Source organism: Durio zibethinus, chromosome 6 (assembly GCF_047325235.1).
Source record: "Durio zibethinus cultivar Kanyao isolate XHJ-2024 chromosome 6, ASM4732523v1, whole genome shotgun sequence".
Taxonomy (NCBI): domain Eukaryota; kingdom Viridiplantae; phylum Streptophyta; class Magnoliopsida; order Malvales; family Malvaceae; genus Durio; species Durio zibethinus.
In genome coordinates, this window is record NC_143167.1 from 30,326,156 (window position 1) to 30,336,045 (window position 9,890).

At 29.5% G+C, this 9,890-nt stretch overlaps 1 pseudogene across 1 annotated transcript; it reads right to left on the reverse strand.

Annotated features, from left to right (window-relative positions):
• Window positions 1-1,052: 1,052 nt before the first annotated feature.
• Window positions 1,053-3,156, reverse strand: LOC111285259 (CBL-interacting serine/threonine-protein kinase 25 pseudogene; annotated as a pseudogene). The gene has a single exon (XR_016343037.1). The product of XR_016343037.1 is annotated as a CBL-interacting serine/threonine-protein kinase 25 pseudogene (transcript).
• Between the last annotated feature and the right edge of the window lie 6,734 nt (window positions 3,157-9,890).

A 9,890-nucleotide genomic window follows, 5' to 3' on the forward strand; every position in this document is an offset into this window, starting at 1 on the left:
ACAAAGAATATAGAGTTATCATATTCTTCATTTGCTCACCAGCTTAATGCCATCAGTTGAGTTGATCTTCCGAAATTGAGCTTAATTTTTAGCACAACTATTCATCTACCTCAATCCAACAAAATTCTTGGACTGGAAGCTTGCAAGTTATTGCCTGTTTTCGGCAGTGGGATAGAAAAGAGACCTTGAGCACTAGCCTTCGATCATTTCATTTTCATTCTAGACTGAGTTAGGCTAACTTCAAACCTAAGTAACTTTGTTTTCCCTTGTTTAGATGATGGTGTAAGCTGAACAACTGTCACTATTTCTGCCACATAGAGGGAGATTAGCAGGCAATGACAATGAAATTAATCATAGGTACTTAATTTCTAGCATTTGCTACACTCCATTGCAAGAATGCAAACTACCATCAGATTCAAAGCTACCTTGGGCCTTTCACTAATTTTATAATGTGCCACAAGCTGATTGATCAATGTTTAATTTCAGTTCACTTTCGGCGCATCATTCTCATTGGTTAGAACTTACTAGGAAGATCTAGCTGAACCTGAGAGTTGTATTTAAAATAATTACCTGACCGGTTCTATTAGTAATTTGGGTACACGATAGGCGCTTAAATATAATTAAATACAGAGTTGGCACGAGGAGTGCAAGCTTTTGACTCAGTGAAAGAGTCGTCAATTTTTAAATGACTTCGAAGAGAACATAAATTAAAACTTGAAAAATGTTCTCAGACATCTTGTTTTCCGATTGATCTTATTCGCGAATGAATTGGAATTGCAGAATAAAAGAATGTCTCAAGTGTCACGCATCTTCTTCCCCTGTTTTCTGTCCCCCTACTGCCATGAATGGTTGAAGCTTTAGGGAGTCAATGCGATAAGTTGATTGTTCAATGAAAATTGAACCTCAAATTAGGTAATTGGCATTGGAAGCTAGCGTCTTATCCTAGCCCTACAAACATCGAATTCAAAGGCAATTGAACTGTCTTAAAGGCATTGAACTATCGCCAAAGCCAGGCTGCAGCTTTTGCTTGGCCTCCATGATCAAGGCATTCATTTAACAATTTTGTGTTTTTACCTTTTTCCTCACCAAGAAAGCAACAAAAATATTACAATAGGATGCTGACAATAACATCTTCGCTATGTACATCCAAAAAACCCAAAATGACGTTGTAAAGTTTAAAGAATTTCTCATCCAACACTCCACACCCAGTATCTAGTATCTATATGCAAAATCCAAAGCCATACATTACTGTACTAATCACAGAGTAAGATTTCACAAATTCTCATCCTCAAACCTATCTTTCCAAAAAAGAAAACAAAGAGAAAAAGGTGAACATGGGAAATTTCCCTAATTTCTGCTGAGCGTTAGGTTGTGTGTGGCACTTGCGTTTGACACCCTTCTCCCTCAATTTTAACATTGCTACCATTGTTGAAACTGTCACCTTGCCATGTCCAAACGATGTCTTTCAATGCAGGCCTAACATCTTCCTCGCAAAACTTAGCATACTCGAAGGTGTCCCCGGAAGACTTAGAGAACTCCACAACTGCAACCTCTGGTGCCACCTCAAACACCTCCGCCGTCACCGACAGCCGTCCTTTCCTCCCCTCTGATGACCCTTGTAATCTCATCTTGAAGTCCTTGACTTTACCCACCCTGAAGTTCAACCCCTTTGCAACACCTTCAATTTTAGTCATGATGGCACTGGCCGAACATCTTGACGTGAACATTGTCCCCGATTTCCTCTTATTTTCAAACAAACTTGACAAATCAAACCCTGATGACATAGAGGAAATGAACTCAAATGCGTTAAAGAATTTCGGAGACGATAGTTTGTTAGTCTTGGGGGCAGAATCATCATCCTCTATGTTATCCGATATTGGTTCTTCGACTGAAAACGCAAGGGGACGTGTGAATCCCTTTCTAAACCAAGGAACACTCATTATAGCTGGAATTGTGATCCTTCTTTCAGGGTCTGCCACGAGTAGTTTTGAGATCAAACGCTTTGATTCTGTTGAAAACCAGGGTGGAAACTCAAATTCAGCTTTGAAAACTTTCCTGTACATCTTCATGATATTCCCATCTTGAAAAGGCAAGAAACCTGCAAGAAGAACATACAAGATAACCCCACAAGACCAAATATCTGCTTTGGATCCATCGTAGCCTTTTTTCCTCAAAACCTCGGGGGCAACGTAAGCTGGAGTCCCACACTGCGTGTGAAGGAGCCCATCATTGCGAAGTTGCTCAGGCAAGGCTGACAAGCCAAAATCAGATATCTTTAGATCTTCATTCTCGTCCAAAAGAAGGTTTTCTGGCTTCAAATCTCTGTGTGAGACACCTCTACTATGGCAAAAATCGACTGCGCTTATCAGTTGTTGAAAGTACTTACGAGCAGCATCTTCTTTGAGTTTGCCTTTATAAACTTTTGCAAATAGCTCACCGCCACGGACATACTCCATAACGAAGAAGATCTTGGTTTTTGTAGCCATGACTTCTTTGAGCTCCACTATATTTGGATGACGAACAAGACGCATGACAGAGATTTCTCTCTTGATCTGCTCCATCATGCCTTCTTTCTTCACCTGATCTTTGCTGATGACTTTTATCGCCACGCTTTCACCCGATGTCAACTCCTTCCCATAGTAGACTTTTGCGAAAGTGCCTTTCCCAAGCAATCTCCCCATCTCATATTTCCCAAACAAAATATATCTCTGCTCCATGATAGTCGCCTCCTATGTAAGTCCTAATGCTTTCTTTTTTTTCTACCCAATAAAATTTGGTAACTTTTTGGCTCTGCTGCTACTGAAATCTCATGGACCCAAAGCTACTTGGGTGGTTTTGCAAAGATGAGAAATTTAAGGGAATCCAGGAAAGGATATAGGATATGCTGATTTTAAAGGATTCCATTGATTAAGATATTCTAATGGGGTGTAAGGAGAGTTGATTAAGGAGAGTGCTGAGTGGAGTGATAAGTGATGGGTTGCCCAAAAGAAGCCATTGGAGCACCTGGTATTGTCTTTTGAAAGACTTGGGGCTGCCGCAACAGCACACGGAATGAATCTTGATAAAATGTTTCAATAATGATAACTGGTATAATAAGGAAGACGCGTTTTATGTTGTGGACCTTTATAGACTATATTCAACTTTACCTTTTTATCTTCAAGTAAATTCTATGTTTCTTTCACTCTGTTCCTCCGGTCGCTAGGATTTGCTGTTCAAAGGATCAGGGAGGTGGGGTCCATTTTTGGTCGTATGCCTACGGTGAGCTAGTCTACCATACCTCTTTCCCAATTGTAACCACTGACGCTGGAAATTTTTTCTCGTTGAAGTTTTGAAATAAGTTAAAATCTGATAACAATCTCTTATCTCTTGTACATTAACTATAATAGTATATATGATCATTTAGTCAAAAGCTCCTCTCTGATTTTTTCTTTTTAGTTAATGTTAACAATGATTTTGTATTAGAGTAATAAAATTAATAGTATATCTAAATTTTAAAAATTAAATTATAAATTTATTAATAATTTGATACTCATATTAACATAATTAATTTTAAATAACGATAAATAATAAACAAATAATTCTTAAAAATTATATTAAATAAAAAATTTATAATTTAAATATTATATTAAAAATTTTACTTTAACAATCATTCCTAAAGTTAAACATTTCATTTTTAATTTTACCTTCTCAGTTCTATGAGTGTAATCGAATCGAGTCGAGACGATACAGTAAGAAACTTGAGTTTGCGCTCTACTCTCAACTCCCAACTTAATATTTAGCTCGAACTCGATTGAGTTTCATTTTTCTAGCTCAAACTTGATTCGTGATCGACATCGAACTACTTGAACTCACTCGAATAGATTCGTTTATCAATAAAAAATAAGTTTGATTCTATACTCGATTTTAAGTTTGATTATTGGTACTCGAATTTGAGCTCAAATTAAGATTTTTCAATACAAATATTTTGTTTTAATTAAATCTGATATATTTCAAAATAATATCATAAAAATAAATTAATAATCTCATATAACAATCAATCCAACTTGAATATGCAAATGAAAGATAAAATGACAAAGTTCAAAGTAGTCAAAATCTAATAAAATTGAAAGTTCATAAATTTTTATGAGGTGATTATTTAAAGTATTTTTTGAGAAAAACACCTTAAAAAATCTTCAAAAAAATTTTAACGGAGTTATTAAAAACATTTATAGCCAAAAACACATTCAATAATACCCTCATAAATTTTTATGAGGTGATTACTTAAGGCAAAAAATGCATTGAATAATTTTCTCTATTTTTGTATTGAGGATTTTTCAATGCTTTTTTTTTTCAAAAAAGATTTTGAATAATCTCTTACAAAAACGAGAATAGGGTTATTTAAGGTATTTCTTGCTAAAAATACCTTTAATAATCTCTTAGTAAAAAAATTTAATGGGATTATTGAAGGCCTTTTTGTCATAAATGCCTTCAATAACCCTATTCAATTTGTTGTATAAGATTATTTAAGGTATTTTTTGATTAAAAATACCTTGAATAATCCATAAAAAAATTACGAGGGGATTATTGAAAATATTTTTTGTCAAAAAACCTTGAATAATCCCATTCAATTTGTTTTCTGGCCAAAACACCTTGAATAATCTATGAAAAAAATTATGAAGAGATTATTAAAAGTATTTTTTGTCAGAAACGCATTGAATAATACCATTTAATTTTTTTAAAGGAATGTTTGAAGTGTTTTTGGCAAAAAACGCCTTAAATAATCCACTCATAAAAATTGATAGGGATTATTCAATGCGTCATTAGCCAGAAATGCATTCAATAATCCTATTCAATTTTTTTAAGGGATTATTCTAGGTGTTTTTTGCCCAAAACGTCTTGAATCATCCATAAAAAAAAAAGTAAGGGGATTATTCAAAGTATTTTTAACCAAAAACACCTTGAATAATCAATTCATAAAATTTGATGAGGATTATTTAAGGTATTTTTTATCAGAAATACCTTGAATTACCTCATTTAACTTTTTGTAAGGGATTATTCAATATTTTTTCTAGGCAAAAACACATTGAATATTCTTTTACAAAAAATTGAATGAGGTTATTCATGACGTTTTGGCAAAAAACGCCTTGAATAATCCCCATCAATTTTTATGAGTGGATTATTCAATGTATTTTTAATCAAAAATACCTTCAATAATCCCCTTATAAAAATTTTTTATAAGGATTTTCAAAATGTTTTCGAGCTTAAAACGTCATGAATTATTTTCTTCAATTAAAAATTAGATTATTTAAGTTTTCATCATATATGCCAAGGAGATTATAGTAATTATTCAAGATTTAATATATATAGATTCTTCTTAACTAATAATGTAAATGAGACATATGTATTCATAAGCTATTCGGGCTTGATTTGAAAAGAATTTGAATTCGATTCAATTGTTGTTCAGCTGAGCTCGAGCTCGAGCTCGAGCAGCTTGAGTTATTGAACAAGTCGAATTCGAATATTTTAATATCCAACTCAAGTGACTTATGAGCTTAATCGAGCTTTTTATTTTTAATATATATTTTTGATATTGTATTACTTATTTACTTTTTTACCCTTAAATATATATACATACTTAAAAACCCTATAAGGGCGTTTGGTTCGTGAAATCGTAGATTCCAGAAAAAAATGTAATCTTTGGAAAAATGCGATTCATAGGGTGTTTTTTCATTTTCAAAGTATCCCATGTTCAAGTTCACTTATTTGGTTGAAAAAAATTCATATATATTAAATCCTAAATAATTACTATAATCTCATTGGCATATATGATGAAAACTTAAATAATCAATTTTTTAATTAAAAGAGATTATTCATGGCATTTTAAACTTGAAAATACTTTGAATAATTATTGCAAAAAATTTTTATAAGGGGATTATTAAAGGTACTTTTGACCAAAAATACCTTAAATAATTCTTTCTAAATGCCTTTAATAATCCCTTTTAATTTTTTGAAGGGGATTATTTAAGGTGTTTTTGACAAAAAACGCATTAAATAACCCTATTCAATTTTTGTAAGAAAATATTTAAGGTGTTTTCTATCAAAAAATGCCTTGAATATTCTCTTAAAAAATTAAATTATATTATTCAAGATTTTTTTTGCTAAAAATGCCTTGAATAATCCCCTCCAAAATTTTTTTATGGATTATTTAAGGTATTTTTTGGTAGAAAGCATTTTCAATAATAACTTAAAAAAATTGAATGGAGTTATTAAATGTGTTTCTGGCCAAAGACGCATTGAATAATCCTCGTCAAATTTTATGAGTAGATTATTCAAGGTGTTTTTGGGCAGAAAACACCTTGAATATTCTTTTTAAAAAATTGAATGAGATTATTTAAGGCGTTTCTAGCAAAAAACGCCTTTTAATAATCCCCTTGTAATTTTTTTATGGATTATTCAATGTATTTTTTGTCAGAAAATGCATTGAATAGTCCTATACAACAAATTGAATGAGGTTATTGAAGGCATTTTTTACCAAAAAAACTTTTAAAAATCTCGTTAAATTTTTTTACTAGGAGATTATTAAAAGCGTTTTTAGCTAAAAATACCTTGAATAATCTCTTTCTCGTTTTTGTAATGAATTATTCAAAACATTTTTTAGGAAGAAATGTCTTAAGAATCCCTATTACAAAAATAAAAATAATTATTCAATACATTTTTTGTCAAAAACGCCTTAAGTAATCATCTCATAAAATTTTATGAAGGTATTATTGAAGACGTTTTTTGCTATAAATACCTTTAATAACCCCATTAAATTTTTTTTTGAGATTATTAGAGGCGTTTTTATCAAAAAATGCCTTGAATAATCACTTTATAAGAATTTATGAACTTTCAATTTTGTTAGTTTTAGCTACTTTGAACTTTGTCATCTTATCTTTCATTTGCATATTCAAGTTGGATTGATTGTTGTATTAGGTTATTTATTTATTTTTATGATATTGTTTTGAAATATATTAGATTTAATTTATACAAAATATTTGTATTGAAAAATCTTAATTCGAGCTCGGATTCGAGTACCAATAATCGAGCTTAAAATCGAGTATGAAATCAAACTTATTTTTTACTAATAAACGAGCCTATTCGAGCTAGTTTGAATAATTCGGTTTCAATTATGAATCGAGTTCGTGCTAAAAAAATGAAATTCAATTGAGTTCAAGTCAAGTATCGAGTCGTGAGTTGAGAGTCAAGCTTGAGCTCGAACTTTTCATTATATCGTCTTGACACGATTTGATTACAACCCTATCTCTAATCAAACGAGTAAATCTAAATACGAGATACCTTGAAAATAGAAGAAAACTCCAGATATTACATTTTTTTGGGGATTACACTTTCTCTTGGAATCTATGATTCTGCGAACTAAATGTCCTTTTAAGGTTTTTAAATATGTATATATATTTAAGGGTTAGTAATAAAAAATTAAAAAAATATATTAAAAATAAAAAGTTCGATTAGGCCGACGAGCCACTTGAATCGAATATTAAAATACTCAAATTCGACTTATTGATTTGATTAAACAACAATCGAATCGAATTTAAATTTTTTTTAAATCAAATTCGAATAATTTAAAAGTACATATGTCTTATTTACATCCTTATCTAATTCCATGCTTCAGTGTTATTTCTTGGCCTGTTATGTGGAGATATTTCTTAGTTAATAAAAAAATAAAAATTGTTTGCCGACCAAGGAAAGATTCTTGCAACTTAATAATAATAATAATAATTATTATTGTTATGGGACACCTTGAATGTATAAAATAAGAATCTAAATATGAAATGTTCATAGAAAAAATAATAAAAAATAAATAAATACCCAAAAATCCAAAATCTTCAATCCTCGGATCAATGTAAAATTCAGTTGTGAGGTGCCGTTATAATTCAAATTTGACTTTAGCATATGAATTATTCTTTAGGAATAATTAACATGAGGTTGATTCAATTGATAATCATTCTCTTTGATATAAAAATATTTTATTTGAATCTAGATGACCTCTTATTAGAGTTATATCAAATAAACTCTTTTCTTTTTTCCACCTTGATTTCTGTTGCATTTCTTTGTTTGAATTTTCGGGTGTTTAATAAGTTCACTAACTATTCCTACACCAAAGTCAAATTGGCAACAACCAACATCGACAGTTGATTAGTGTATATATATATATACTTTACTTTGAGAAACAAATACATTTAATATTTATCAATTGAGTATTAATTTATATGATATACATATTGATCATATTTTTAGATGATATGGTTTTCAAATGAGTTAAATAAATAAGAGTTAACAGTTAAAAAATAGATTAAATATTTAAAATATATTTAATATTTTAATTAATTTTTTGTTGTATTTATAAATTAAAACTGCCTTTGATTGAGCCATGAGCCTTTGGAAATAGGCCCCAAATCCACTAACAGCACTTTCTTTAATCATGAAAAAAGTGTTTTGCTTTTAAAGGATGAGAAATTATTTTTAAATTTATTAATTTTGTGAAAAATTTTTAAATTATAATGAGATATTAAATATAATGTTTGAATTTTAAAAAATTTAATGTGATATATGAATTATGAATTTTTTAATTAATATAATGTTCAATTTAAATATGATTAATTTCAATTAATGATGCATGATAAATAATTTTTTAAATATTATATTAATTAATAAATTTATAATTTAAATATTAATTTTAAAATTTAAATATCATATTACAAAATTGTATTATAATTTAAAAATCACTCACAATATTCATCTTTTTAAATTGATAGAAGAGTGCGACAAGTTAGTGGGGCCTTAACAACGCATAACTTGACCATTAGCTCATAATTTTTGGACTCTTCAAACAACTCCTTTGTTAATTGCCAACAAATGTTGATCAAAGGGTTAAAAAACGTTCCACGTAGACATTTTAAGTTGATTAATTATTAGATCCACCTAAATCACCCACTTCTGGCCTCTCGCCAATGCAATATGATGACTTTCGGGGTCCCATAGGATGGCCATTTTCCATATAAACCACCCTTAATAAGGTTAAGGAATACTTGGCCATATATTTCTTTGAATATTAAAGAATGGCGTAAAATATCAGATTAACAATTCATAAATAAATTATTTATATTTATATTTATTTATTAAATTTAATAAATATCATGAATAATATTTTATTATTCATTAATTAATAATATAAATCATGAATATAATAAAATTTATTAATATTTTATTAATTTACATATAATAAAAAAAGAAGAGGGATTAATTTATATGGTATAATTCTTTTTAAGTTTTATATATTTTTAATTATTAATTTTAATAGATCTAAAAGATAAAATTAAATTAATTTTTATATTTTATGTTTTTTAAAATTTTTAAAATTTATTAAAATTAATAATTAAAAAATTATATAAAACTTTAAAAATTTATACTATATAAATTGATCTATGCTCATAAAAAAAAAAATCTCTTCCGTATAATAATAAAGAAATAAATCATTCCTAAGTGGAGAGGAGCCGCCTCCTAGCTACTGCGATGCAACCAATGTAAAATATCTAGATAATGATTAATGGGGAGGATTTGGTCCATTGAAAAATTAATTTATTTGTGATTTTAATTTGGTTGTGAGGAGTGGAAGAAGATTTCTAGTTTTCCATATCAAACATGTAAAATTACATGTATTATAGATAGCTTGTTTGAGAGGAAAAATAATATTTATTGAGAGACCAATATTTTCCAAGTTAGATGTTTAAATTTCCTGGAGTTTATAAGCGAAATAGAGGGGCATGATGCTTACTTTTCTAGAAAATTTGAAATTTAGAGAAAAATACCAACTAATATGTGAGGACAAGATATGATGTTTCATTTTTTACACC